This window comes from Mastigoproctus giganteus, chromosome 1 (genome assembly GCF_048544385.1).
Source record: "Mastigoproctus giganteus isolate SK-2022 chromosome 1, ASM4854438v1, whole genome shotgun sequence".
NCBI classification, from domain to species: Eukaryota; Metazoa; Arthropoda; class Arachnida; order Uropygi; family Thelyphonidae; genus Mastigoproctus; species Mastigoproctus giganteus.
In genome coordinates, this window is record NC_143575.1 from 217,149,880 (window position 1) to 217,165,322 (window position 15,443).

A 15,443-nucleotide genomic window follows, 5' to 3' on the forward strand; every position below is an offset into this window, starting at 1 on the left:
ATATCTGAACTAAATCCTCCTACTCATCAACCAGTGCAATACCACCATTTTGCTTATTGGAGGCTTGAAGGGGTGAAACCCATGTTTAGTTTCTAGAGCAAAGTTTCTGGCATCCCCACCCCTCATACTCCTTCAACCCATGCACGGTACTAAGTATTAAAGGTTTTGATACCTTTCGTGTTTGGGGTTTTCATAAAAAAAAAAGGGGGGGTGCCTCCGTGGGCAGGAGCAGCAGTGCATAGCACATGCTTCTTGATTAGACCGGGGTTCAAGCCCGTGACCACCAAATACGGAGGATATGGAAAGGCCAGGGAATGACCACTGCATGACTAATGCTCCTAAAAACCAAACAACAACAACATTATAAAAAAAAAAAAAAAACTTTTGGCCTGAATTAGTTTAGCAAGTTATTGTTCTAGATGTGAGATAATGCATCCTTGAAAATTATACAAAAATAAAATAAACTTTTTCATGTAGGAATATGCTTCTCCATTTTATATTTAAGTTTGTATATTCCACATAATGCCCTTTACTCAATACGAAGAGTGTTTATAATTAAAATGCATCACTTCAGTTAACTGTGGATAGAAAACCATTAATGGTAGAAAGATTAAATTTGGAATGGACATTATCCAAGAACATGGAAATAGAAAGCGCAAAAAAAAATTAGTTCCTGATACTACCATCAAGAAAAAATTGATGCTCTGTTTACCAGAATGCAAATCTAACCTTTATGTGACTATCACTAATGTTTCAGAGAAAATTAAATGGGGATGGTGAATGCAGTAAACAGGATTTTGAAATAGTACTTCAGAAGAAAGATTGTGCTTTGTTGTAAAGTTGTTTTAATGGCTCTTAGAGAATACTGTTGTTTAAAAGGATTAAGAAGATCCATTTTCTGAAATGGGCTGTGCAAAATGATGAGAATTCAAAGAAATGGGTGACATCAATAGCTCACAACAAATGATGTCCCCCAATCATAGCAGCCGTTGTTAAAAAGATTAGTGTTGCTATGGTTGATGGTGCAGCATGAAATCAACAGTTGACTGTGCAATGTTAAGCTCAAATACAGGGCAGTTAAGTAGTGGTGTGACTACCCATAATTTTTGGATATGAGGATTATCACCACATGTCAACAATGGTTGAGGCACCAACAAGTTGCCTCACCATTGTTCACATGTTATTATTTAGTGTGGTTTACTGAAGATTTTGCATTTGGACCATTGTTGTTCTGGGAAGTTTGAGCTCATGGTTCAGAGACATACTGTGATAGCAGAGTATTACTATGAACTCATCATTGTGTGATTCCTGCTCTTCAGGAGAGAAAGAGAAATTTTGGAAATAATTGTTTTTGTAGCAGATTACCATCTTCAAAAAAATGGGTGATGGTTCAGCATATGTATATTGATCAGCCAATCACCCAGCTGCTTCATAATGCATTTAGTGTTGATACATCATTACCTAGCTCTTTATTTAGAATGTTTTGCAGTCATTGTGACTTTCAGTCATAGGGATATCTCAAAGGCAGGGCATATCATATACATATCCAGTCTCTAGCCGTTGTGAAGCACCAGAAGGAATGTCACTAACATTCCCCGTGACATGCTTTGGGTAAAAGTTTGACCATGCCATACTGCACTTCTAGCATGTACTGGGCACAAATAGTCACTGCATTGGATATATCAACCTTCATACCTAGCAGTTGTCCAAACAATAGCAGTTGCACACAACACCAATTGACCTTGGTGTCAATACTGCCACTAAGAAAAAAATTTTTCTTTTTGAAACTAATAGTGTTTGCACTTTCAGTTTCTACATGCATTAGATGATGTCCTTTTCATCTTTCTACCAATAGTTTTCAGCCCACAATCACACTAGTAGTTATAATTAAAGTGGTACACCTTAATTATAACCACTCTGTATCAGAATTTATATAAAAAAAATTGAATTTGAATTTCTAAAGTTCAGCTCAAATTTTCTGACTGAAAGGGAGATTGTTCCAAAGGATAGAAATAAAAGGTATACCTTGATTATATAGAAATAAAAGGTACACTTCTCCTATACCTTAATGGGAGAATCCTGTATGGGTTAGTAGACTTCATGGTCTTGCAAAAGAGAGAGGGCCTTGCATATATAATCAGATTTCTCCAGAACAGCCAAGTGTCGGTCCTTATCGGCGGATAGGATTACAATGCTATCATCTTTGCATAAGGAGGTAAGAGCTTCCTGTTGATAGCATCTGAGGTTGGTAAGAGCAGGTTGAACATGTAAGATGTCGGTCATTACTAGAAATTATATAGTATACTCTGTAGTCTTGAGAGAAAGTGCGAGAGGAATGTATTGAACCATTGAGGTTATGACTGCATATTTGTACTCTGGGGAGATTCCTTCAGATTGGAGAAGAGCCAGTGTATCGCCAATACATGAAAGCATTCTAAGAGCGAAGTTGGTAACCATAGAGTAGTTAGTTTGACTTCAGTGGTAGGAAAAATCTTAGAGGCAATGATTAAGAGTGCAATCGAGGGATATTTAGATAGATATGACATACAGAAGGATACACAACATGGCTTTATTAAGGGAAAATCATGTTTAACTAACTTAGTAGGCTATTTTGACTCAGTTACTTATGAGCTGGAATTAGGGAAAAATTGACTTAGTTTTTTTGGATTTTAGCAAAGCATTTGACTCTGTCCCTCATGAAAGGTTACTGCATAAGCTTGAACAGGTAGGGATTGCTCGTAAGATTCTAAGATGGATTGCTGGGTGGCTGCAGGGCCGAAGGCAGAGGGTTGTGATTAATGGATATTCTTCAGATTGGTGTAACTTCAGGAGTGAGATCTCTCAAGTATCGGTTCTTGGACCACTGTTGTTTCTCATTTTCATAAATAACATCGACAAAGGGATAGAAGATGTGATGTCAAAATTTGCAGATGATGTAAAGATTGGTAGAGTTGTTAATGATCAGTGTCAAGCAGTGCTCTTTTAGGATGACTTGAACAGGCTTCAGGAATAGCCAGAAAAGTGGTAGCTAAGCTTTAATGTAGTAAAATGCAAGATCTTACATTTTGGGAACAGTAACCCATAAATAAATTATACTTTGGTGGGGGTTGAAATAAAAAAAAAAAAAAAAGTAGAGGAGGAAAGGGATCTAGGAGTTACAATACAGGCAGATCGAAGTTTTCTGAACAGTGTAAACAGGGAGCTAGGAAAGCCCATGGTGTCCTAGCGATGATTTATCAAATGTTATCTTGTAGAGATAGGGAGGTCATAACCCCACTGTATAAGGCAATTGTAAGACTACATTTGGAATACTGTGTTAAGTTTGGAAACCTCATCTGAAAAAAGACATTGAGCTTCTTGAAAAGGTTCAAAGATGGGCAACTCGAATGGTGAGATCAGCAATAGGTGACTGTATGAGGAAAGACTGATTATGTGGGCTACAGAGGTTTATAAGGCTCCGAAAGAGATTAATAAAATGAATAAGGTGGAATGAAAGCCTGTAGGAATTTTCACTGTTATAAAGAATTCCAGAACTAGGAGCCATAAAACCAAATTGCAGGGGTTGAGGTTCAGAGGTCTGCCCTCACAGGTAGTTGAGGCTGACAGTTTGAATAAATTCATAGGTCAACTGGATAGTTACCTATGTGAGGAGGAAAGCATATACTGTAATTAGTATTTTCTTATCTATTTGCTGTGTTGTTTTTTTTTTTTGCCAGTGCAGCAAAAGCCTGTGGCTTCCTTGCACTATATGGCAAATACTATTATTATACAGGGCGTCTCAAAAATATTGGTACAAACGTTTAGGGGAGGTAGGTAACATCTAAAGGAATGTGAATCGCATAGGAACCCATAACCGGAAATGTCACGGGAAAGTAGTAGCAGAGGCACAAGAAGCAGAAATGACACAAGACAGTAATTAGTGGCAAACATTTATTTGACATAATATTAACAATGGAGTAAGAGATGGATGCATTTCATGATGTTACAACAGATGCTCGAAGGTTCCACCATGAGACATGATGCATGCGTGACACCGACGCAGCATGGATTGGCGGACACGGTCGAACACACCTGGAGTTTCTTTGACAGTAGCAGCAGCACAGATGAGTCTCACCACTATATCCATTTCCGTCTCCACAAGCGATTCATACACGATAGATTTGAGGGCCCCCCACAGAAAGAAATCAAGGCTGGATAAATCAGGTGAGCGTGGGGGCCAGGCAATGGGTCCACCACGGCCAATCCATCAACGCCTAAAACGCTTGTTCAAATGGTCACGAACACACCTTCCATAATGGGCAGGCGGCCCGTCAAGTTGAAACCAAATGTTGCGTCTCACATTTGTTGGAACATCGTCAAGTAACCCTGGTAGAACTTGTTCAAGAAAGATCCGATATTTAATGGAGTTCATGCGGGATGGTAACAGGTATGAGCCGAATAAGCAGTAACCAACCATACCTGCCCACACATTTATTGCGAAGCGATGTTGTACCGCATGGGGGCGCACACCATGTGGGTTGTCATGAGCCCGCACATGAGCATTGTGCTGATGAATAAGCCTTCCCGAGTGAAATAAGCCTCATCCGTGAACAAAACATAGGCTGGAAAATTCAAGTCTTGAACACTTCCTTGGAGAAACCACTGCACAAAAGCCACACGTGCAGAATGATCTTAGGGGAGCAGTAACTGAACTCTTTAGAGATGAAAGGAGTGTAAGGAATTGTCGTGCCAGACACGCTGTACACTGCAACGAGACACTCCTAAGGCAGAGGCAATGACACGTGTGCTGGTAGTAGGATTATTCTGGACGGCATTCAACACACTTTCTTTCGTGGCGGGAGTTCGTGTCGAATGTGGTCTGCCCACACTACTCCTGTTACCTCTAAATGACCCACAATCGCACAAATTTTGATGCATACGTGCAAACAAACGGTGGTCCGCTACATGTCTGTCTGGGAAGCGTTCTCCATAAATTCATTGAGTGGCTCGTCCATTGCCCTCTGCTAATCCATACACTAGGTGTATGTCTGCCAGTTCACAGTTCATATATCGATGCATGCTCTTCGTGCAGCGACTACCGCGCTTTCTACTGACTTACAGTGACATTTCCGGTTATGGGTTCCTATGCGATTCACATTCCTTTAGATGTTACCTTCCTCCCCTAAACATTTGTACCAATATTTTTGAGACACCCTGTATACCCAGCTGATGTCAACATTTCTGGATGATTGTAAAGTAAAGATTGGCAGAGTTGTTAATGATCAGTGCTAAGCAGCACTCCTTCAGGATGACTTGAACAGACTTCAGAGATGGTCAGAGAAGTGGCAGCTATGTTTTAATGCTGCTAAATGCAAGTTCCTACACTTGGGGAATAGCAACCACAAAAAATTTTACACTTAGTGGGGTTGAGTTAAAAACAGTGGATTAGGAAAGGGATCTGGGAGTTACAATACAGGCAGATATGGATTTTTCTGAACATTGCAAACAGACAGCCAGGAAAGCCTGTAGAGAAAGTGGAATCCATAATCCCACTGTATAAGGCAATTGTAAGACTGCATTTGGATACCATGTCCAAGTTTCGCGACCTCATCTGAAAAAAGATATTGAGCTTCTTGAAAGGGCCAAAAGATGGGCAGCTCAAATGATGAGATCGGCAGAAGGATGAGATAAGAAAAAAGACTCTGATTGTATGGACTAGAGAGCTTGTCAACCAGGCACCTCAGTGGTAATCTGGTTGAGGTTTACAAGGTTCTGAGAGGGATTAGTAAAATGAATGAAGGTAGAATTCTCACCGGTAAAATAATTCTAGAACCAGGAGCCATGAATTCAAATTACAGGGCTTGAGGTTTAGATTAGATTGTCGGAAGTTTTCTTTTAGCCAACGAGCTGTTTTAATGGCTGGAACAATTGTCTTCACAGGTAGATGAGGCTGACAGTTTGAATAAATTCAAACTGTCAGCGTCATCTACCTGTGAGGTAGATGTGTTTTCTTATCTACTTGGTTGTTTTTTTTTTTTTTTTTTAATGGCCAGTGCAAGTACAGCAAAAGCCTGTGGCTTCCTTCCATTATATGGTAAATACTATTACTATAAACCACTGGTAATGATGAAACTTTTTTTTATGCACGGGTAGTGAGATCTATTCCGATTATTATAATGCAAACTCTCCCCTCAAAATTCCACACAAAATAGTAATGGAAGTTTCCAAAATTTATTTCCAAGAATTGCTTCAAAACAATGGACTGAATTGATTTATCCTTACTATTACACATATTCAAAAACTCCTATTAAGCCAGGAAAATCAATATCTCAAACATAGATAGCCAGAATACTTATCTCAATAAGTATTCTGGCTATTTCATTATACTAATAAAAAATTTAAAGAAAAACCCAAAATTGATTTCACTACAATGTTGCTGACCGTGCTAGCCAGGTGGGTAAAGTGCCTGCTTGGCAACCCAGAGGTCGTGGGTTTGATTCCCGCCTCGGACTTGGATCAGAGTAGAAAATACAAAACTTTGGGAGGTGTGTTATGGCTACAGAAGCCGATGCGCCAACAACTAACAAAAAAAAAAAAAAAAAAAAAAAAAACGTTATTTCTTTTAATATGTATTCAGCAGCTCACAGTCACTGGTTACTATACACACAAGAGTAATCTTAAATATGCAATAACATACATGATATCTCCATGCCTTACAAATATATATTTTTTTTTTCATTTTCTTAATAGTGAAAGAAACAGTTACTTCTGCAGTAGTCCAAATAGTATCAAATAATGATAGCATGTATATAGAATTTTTTATATAACTTTTCTTTTATTAGTATTGGTAAAATGGTGCATAGAAGCAAGGTTATACATTGTTACCAAACAAACAACAAAAAAACTTTAGCATGCTAATTTGCCTATTCCTAATCTAGTCCTCCTTGAAATTTATTCAAACTTCCTAGCTCCACAATATTAAATAGAATTTTGTTCCAACAATGCTACTCTTTGGGTATTTCTGCATATCTATTCTGCAATCATCCATTTTCGGTTTAAATTTATTCATTTTTATCTATATCATCCGAGAAAGTTCATCAGTATAAAGATTCCATCAGTAGTTAGTTTACTCAGCCCATTTAAATCCATAAACACTTCAATTAAGTCTCCAGGCATTTCCATACATTGGAATTTACAGAACTCAAGTCTTTGTTGATAAAAATATCCTTCTATGCCTCAAGCTAATCTTATTGCAGTTCTCTGCACTATTTCCAACAAATCTACTTCGTTTATGGCGGTATGGTAGTTTTGCAATTATTGAAGTTAAACGTAAAGGCACCTGAGGTAGATTTAGATCTATCCACTTATATTAAAGGAGGCAGCTAAGGAACTAAGCAAACCTTTAGCCCTAATTATGAGAGCATCCTTGGACTCAGGGGAAGTCCCCACTGACTGTAGATGTGCAAATTTTCCCCAATTCACAAAGGGGGGGGATCTACAGGTGATACGAGTAATTACAGACAATTTAGTTTAACTTCTGTTCTGGGGAAAATAATGGTATCACTTGTTAAAGATGTGTTGCAGGATCACCTAAACAAGACTGCAGTAATAATTCAGACACAGCATGTGTTTGTGTGTTTGTTTATTAAATGTCTTTTCTCACAAATTTGATTCAATACTATCATGTGGTCACAAAGGAACTGGATGCAAAAAATAATTTTGATATCATATATTTCACTTGTTAATTATATCGATTTCAGGAAAGCTTTTGATACTCTTATGCTTGGAAGACTACTGTACGAATTGGAGCAGTATGGTATTAAGGGTAAGTTGCTACAATTTATAAAAGGACGGTTGAGTGGGAGAAGACAGAGAGTCAATGGACTCTGCTCTTCGTTGACTAATGTTATTAGTGGAGTCCCCCAGGGTTCGGTGTTGTGCCCACTGTTGTTTTGTATATTTATCAATGATGAAGGTTTATCAGGCTTATTGTTGAAGTTTACAGATGATAGAAAGGTTGCCAGGGTTGTTAATGACAGCAATGGCAGTGTGCTACTGCAACAGGATCTAAAAAAGTTGGGCAGGTGGGATGGAAGTGGCAACTGAAGTTTAACATTGACAAATGCGTAGTACTGCATATGGGTAGAAGTAACTCTACAGTACTACACTTAAGGTGGTAGAAAATGAAAGAGTTCTGGGAGTAAGTGTGCAGTCAGATATGAAATTTTCTGTTGCAGAGCAGACAGGCTGCCAGGCTAGGTCATGGGGTATTTTCAATGATGTACAGGAATTTTGCCTTTGTATAAGGCATTGGTCAGGCCATGCTTTGAGTACTGCATACAGGTCTGGAAGCCTCCTTTTAGGAAAGATGTAGAGTTGCTCTAGCGAGTACAGAAAGGGGCAGCAAGATTGGTGAGGGGGAATGAAAGGGTGTTCTTACCAAGGAAGGCTTAAGTTCTGAAAATTGCAGCATCTGGAGACTAGTCACCTGCGAGGTGAACTGATTGAGGTGTATAAGGCATTGAATGGGTTGAGTAGGCTCAATTCTGATGGGATTCTTCCACTTGCTGAGATTAAGAATCTGAGGGGGTCATAAATTCAAATTGAGAAAGACAGTTATAGAATAGATGCATGGAAATTTGCCTTTAGCCAGCAGGTAGATGATTGCTGGGACAAACTTCTATCTGTCATTGTGGAAGTTGACAGCTTAAATAAATTTGAGGAACTCAACAAACATTTAGTGCGAATGGATGTGGGATTTTTTTTTTTTTTTTTTTGTCTGATACTACATAAGCTTGGTTTCTTGCATCACATGCCTCTATTGCTTTTAATTTTTACTTTTTGAATAGACATTTTGAATAGCTGGTCCACTCTGTCTGTCTGTTTACTATTCTAGTTTGTTTACTATTGTATTTGATTGTTTACTATTCTAGTTTGGCCTACAACATGTTTTACTGATGCACTCATTTTCATTTGTCTATGTCACATTAGACTAACTCAGTATTTCACTGGTAGCTAATGTATATTGAGCATACTGTTCAGGCTGTGTGCTTCTTAACTGAAAGTTCCTCCTCCTCATTATGTCTGTTCTTCCTATAGACATTGTACTCATGGTATTCAAATTCTTAAACCTCTGTATCAGTGTGACTGATATTCATAATAGATAAGCATTTGATGACATTACTTCAGGTTCATCAAATTTATTTATTATGCTGCTAATATTAGTGCATTCACAAGTACATGTCAATCTGTCTGTGCTCTTAGTAACTCTGACACAGTCTATGCACACTGAGTGGCTAGTACCCTCATCTGATAGTGTTTATACTTTTATCCTCAGAACAGTCTCAGATCATTGGTATTTAGACTCCACAGGAATCTGAACCATGCAGATTTGTTTGCATTCTGTATTTGCCTAATATTGGATGGTGGTGGATCCTAACGTGAACTGCATCAGTTCATGCCACTCCACAGATGTTATTCTCAATCAGGTTGAGATACCATGACTAAGCTGACCAATGAAATATGATTAGTGATCACAAAGTGTGGGGAATGAATGCATACCAGCTATCAGACGAATCTCCTTTGGATTTGTTTCCTTAATACATATATCAACTCCAACACTTCTGCATTCATCGCAGTTCTGTAACCTTTTCAGAAGACTTAAAGATAAATAAACAAAAAATAAATAAATAAATAAAAAATGGTGGATGGGGTACCATGGTGATGAAGTGCATTGCAAGAAATTCTTGAATGGAAAGTGCCAAGTATTCTTGGACAATGCCATCCCCAATTCCCTGAAGCCCACTTTTCTGGCCATTTTCTCTGAACAGCATCACACAATTGTCATAGAACTGTTTTATAGTATTCCTGGTTCAATGTTTGACAATGCAGGTCAAATTCATGATGAAAATGGTGCCCTTCAAGTTCAAAATATACATTAAGCATGATCTTCATATTTTATTAGGATTGGCTTGCTTTTTTTGAGTCTTGTAGAAGATTGAGTTTTCCATTGAAAAGATTGGGTATTTCCAGATCATAGTCATACACTCATGATTTGTCTCCAGTAATGATAGAAGAAACAAAGCATGGGTCAGGAGCAGCATGTTGACAAAAAATTTGTGATCATCAGTGAGGATGCAAGGCACAAACTTGACTGAAATGTGTTGCATTTCCAAATTTTGTATTATAATTGATCACTATATCCCATAAGAAATACCAATTTCATATGCAACTTAGCAGATAGTTATGAGGGATATTCAAAAGGTTTTGTCAAAAACATACTCTACATTTAGTTACAATGGTACAAATAGGCATCATAATAGGAGATGATCTTATTAGAATCTATACAAAAATTGAGCCATATAACTTGTACTATTTCTTTTTTTGGCAGGTAGGATTCTGAAATATTCTGACAATCAAACGAAAAATGGAAAAAGTTTGAGCAGCGAGTGGTTATAAAATTCCTAACCAAAGAGAATGTTGAATTACCTGAAATTTTTCATCATTCGAACAATGTGTATTTTAAATCTACTCCATCAGAGTATATAATTTGGAGGTGGTGTATTGAATTTAAGCATGGCCAAGAGAGCATCAAAGACAACAACCTAAGGACTGGGCATAGTGTGCAGTGTTCCTTGCCAAGCAACATTGGGGTCTCAACCCCAACTCTGCATAGTATATTCTGTCTTTTTTTTATAATATTAATCATAAGTATTTACTCAATCACTATACTTAGTTCACATGGATGTTCTGCCATTCTCACACATTTATACAACTCAACCTACAAAAATAGTAATTTTTTTTGATATTTTTTATTTTAATTTTTTTTATATATGCACACATATTCAAGGAGCAATTTAAAGTTGCACGTATTGGACATTCTCATGCACTCACCATTCTTACACAGTTATCCCTCTCAGTACGGTAGCCTGAATAGAACTGTGCACACATTTCTTTTTTTTCCCTTTTTTTTTTGTTGTTATTGTTGTAGGTTAAGTGGACACATTTATCACCCAGTGAATAGACATACACACATTATTGACATATACATGCATGCATTCACCCACAAATTTACATACACATTGACATACATACTTACACTCACATACATATGCTCATTTCACACATACATACCCATATACAGCAGACTCTTGATTTACTGGGATCAGATTAACCGGGACACTTCAAGACTCCAAATAAAAAAAAAAAAAAAAAAAAAACCCAACAACCAGAAATCATAAAATTCAAGTAATAAACAGAATAGGCATAAACAGATGTTTTGCAAGTCGTAAATAAGTGACAAGAAGCACCGTTATAAGTCATGATTGGGGGATTAATGTGCCTATTATCCAGCTGTCTTCACACCCGCTGCTAAAAAAAAAAACACAACAAATGTTTAGTTTGTTTTAGTGTGTCACGCGGATTGTTGTGTTCTGTCGCACCACAAAAAGACAAATTTTTGTTTTGTTATTTATGCCAAGGATGGCAATTTTTTTAATAGTAAATATATATATATATATATATATATATTTATTTATTTTTTTTTTTTTTTGTTTAGAAATCGTGAAAATGATGTATAAATGCAAGAGTTGTACTTTCAATTGAACAAAAACTTAAAATTATTCAAAAGTTTGAAAATGGTGCATCCGTTAAATCTTTAATGAACCATTATAATGTCGGTGACGAAAACATAAAATGACATCGTGAAAAATAAAGGGAAGCATTGTATTGAACATGTGAGTAGTGCGTGGCAAGTTTTTTTCATTTTTTTTATCTATCACCAAATTTTTTACGTAGGTTGCTGAACATTTTTCGATATTTTTGGATTAACCAGGAAATCAATTATCCGGGATTTTTTTTTATACCATCTATCCAGGAAAATCGACAGTCTGCTGTATAGTCAAGCATTTTTTCAGTGATTTATTTACATAAACCAAGGGGGAGAAACTAGTATGTTTGTGCCTTCTTAGCATTAATTTTCACACTTTTAAATATTCACTCATGCTCTGAAATGGCAAAACACATTTGGAGGAGTGGGAGTTATCATTATTCACCGGGCATTCTCACTTATACAAGCTCTCAGTTGTCTGGCAATGCGAAAGTGATTGAGAGCACTGACTAAGCATTGGCCATCATACACACTTACTGTCATTCATACAATTACTCATACTAACCAGTGCCCATGGCAAAGTTCACTGGAGCTCAGCTATAACAATACATATATACTCATGCACCCAAAAAACATGTTCACATTAAGCCTACTTATGCTCAAGAACTTAAACCCATGCATCCAATAACATATACACATTTATAATCACTAAAGTCCATGAACATAGATATTGCTCTTAACATATAACATTAACATATAAACCATTTCTAACATCATTCTGGCTGGGTGAAAAACATATTTTAACAGGCCAGTCTCAATTGGGTTTATCCATATTGGAGGGATGTCATAGTTTGGTAGTTTGCCATAGATTGCCTATATAGGGAAGTATTTGGGGGGGGGACCAAATACAATAATGTGTTTGGTCATCAGTCATCTTAACTGACTAATTACTGATTAAAAGTTGTCAGCATTTGGGGTAACATGGTTTGAGTCCATCTAGTGTCAAAGGCCTATCGTACAAAATTCAAAAAAATGTAGTGAAGTAGGTCTTAATTTATTAAGATATAAATTAAGATTTATATCTTAATCAGATATAAAAAGATGTTCATTACCACATGGAAATGGTCCTATTTCAGTCATAAGGATGCTTCTGTGATAATCAAGTGCATGTCTTGTGTGAGTCCAAGTTGCATCAATTTTCTATTAAAGGAGCCATGTTCTGTAATGAAAAAAGGTGGAGTAAAGACCTGGGCATGCCAGTGAGGTGACCTGGGGAAACCCAGAGGTACTGGAGGAGGAATCTCCTAGTAACAGCTGCTATGGTGCTTTCTTCCCTTCTTGCTTGTCATGTTTGATAGAGAGAGTTTAGAATTTTCTTTCTTTTGTTGTGAAAACATCTTTGGTGGCACCTACTAAATTTTGGACTGAAGCAAAACCAATTTGTCGTGATTTTGTGACACGGAAATGACGTAATTCGACGTCACTTCTAGGTTGTAGACTCGATCAACAAAATGATGATTTTGCAACACGAAAATGATGTGTCACAATATTGTAATTATTTTGCTACATGTCATTAAATCATGAATTGCAAGGGGACGAAAGAGGTGTCATTGACCGAAATTACATCATTTCTGGTTTGTCGATTTTATTGGGAAACCAAAAATCACGATTCATGTGACAAGGCATTAATGGTGCTTCAAATCGACACATGTATCGTTTATCTGGAGTTATTTTCTTGTAACATGTGAATTTTGAGCTTGAAGTGTGCTTTGTGAGTTTGAAGCCTCGCTAGTGGAGACAGACACTGACATGTCGATCATTGCGATGGTATCTTTGTTATCACCCAAAGGATCTTTTGGAGCGTTATTTAGCCACAGTAAAGTGTGTGTGTGTGTGTGTGTGTGTGTGTGTGTGTGTGTGTGTGTGTGTGTGTGTGTGTGTGTGTGTGTGTGTGTGTGTGGATTACTGCAATCTTGAAATTCTATGCGCTTGAAAAAGTTGACCCCATAAAATTGACTAAACTGGCTATAACCTTTTGACTGCAATGTTTATAATAACATCTACAATCTTCTTGAAGTATATCACACAAGTTACAGCATCTTTGTTCACTAGCATTGCCTTCTGCATGAAGTCAGTGTCACTTGCATCATCCTCACTAATATTGCACCCCTCCTTCTGTAACTTGTACAATAGCTGAAGCAAGTGCAGGAAACCAATTTCATTGGCACTCAGAGTCAAGAACATTGTAGGTTTACTGAATTGTCTAATCATAGTGAATAGCTTGCACTTACATTGAACCCACTAGTAGGTCGAGTTTGGAATTGTCCTTAGGAAGGCCAATTTGTTTTTGATATAGTTGTTAATGTATTCCTTGGATTGAACTTGTGTATGGATCAGTTTTGTATCTTTACCTATGTATTTGAAAGCCACCATCAAAGAGTCTCTCATTCGCAATCTCATTATCTTCATTGCTATGTAAAGGGGATGATATGGAGTAACACCATGTCGGTCCGCTCTTCTGAGCTCGTTTGTTCCCATCATGAATGAAGTCGCATGTAAATTCTCTCCGAATGTTCTGAATTGTCCAAGATAAATGTTGGGAAAGGACAGTTCCTCTGCATGCTTGTAAACAATAGTCTCTGTGGTATGTTAGTTTCTCCTGGAGCGATTCTATACATTTATCATCGCTCCACAACAACGTTTGCTGTTGAGCGATTAGACTTTCCTTGATTGGAACTGCTTCTCTTATGTCGTTTTTAGCCAAATTAATTTCTGTGTGACTGTCATCAAAGAATGATTGATATATTGCTATTTAATACAATCAATAGAGAGGCATGTCAACCAAATATTGAAGCCATGGTTTAATCACTCTCTTTCTTACTAACCCAATCAAATAGCTGGACTTGTGTGTTTCCTTGCATTTTATATGCAAAAATAATGTGTGTGAGACACACATATGGATCAATGTGCCTGTTTCAGTCGCTCTCCCTTGGCAAGTGATGGACCATCGTGTTGACTGAAATGGGCACATTGATTACTTGGCCCAGAATGCTGTATTGTCCATATGCATGTCTCAGGTACAGTTAGTCCTCATATAACACGCGTTTACATTACACGATTTCGATCATACATGATTTATAAATAGGGGAACGATATCTTATATAACACGAACCGAATTCGCTTATGCACGATTCGCCTTTGTGTTTACAAGAAATGGCAGTCGAACGCGGAATCACTCCAACCGAATGCAATGCGATAGGAATGAAGAGAAGATTCCGAAAATGTATTTGTGTTTTATATCAGTGAAGGGGAAGCATATTTCACCATAATAACATAAAAACCAACACAATTCCAGCAATCGGTATAATCGCAAATGCAATTAGATCGAGTTTACTACCAGTTTATAACAGATTCCACTAGCAGAAACGCAACTGGAAATTGTTTTTATTGTTTTATGGTAGTCACCCCTAGAAATGTGCTTTAGTAAAATGTGAGGTGTTAATAGTGGCCTTTACGGTGTTGTTTATTCAGTTGCTACACGCACGCAGCTTTGTTTATGTGTATTAAGTGTGCCTCCTCCATTTGTAATTGTGCTTTGTTCTCTAAAAATGAGTAAAATACTTAAAAGGTGTGAAAAGGAAGCGTCCTGGTGAAGATACTGCAGATTCAGAGAGAAAAAGAAAAGCAATATCGATAAACAGAGGCGGACTGGATCAAAAATTCTCACCCGGGAAAATTTGTAGTAGCCTCATACTAGTGTTTATGGCCAAAATCACATCGGCCTCAGGCCCACCAGGGTTTCCCCGGTAAGGCTTATGGCCAGTCCGCCACTGTCGATAGCGAAAAAATATGAAAC

The 15,443-nt window shown here is 37.5% G+C and overlaps 1 protein-coding gene across 1 annotated transcript in view; it reads left to right on the forward strand.

Annotated features, from left to right (window-relative positions):
* Positions 1–15,443, forward strand: part of Mhcl (Myosin heavy chain-like) — a 938,273-nt gene that overhangs the window by 384,674 nt on the left and 538,156 nt on the right. The gene's annotated exons all lie outside the window — the stretch shown is intronic.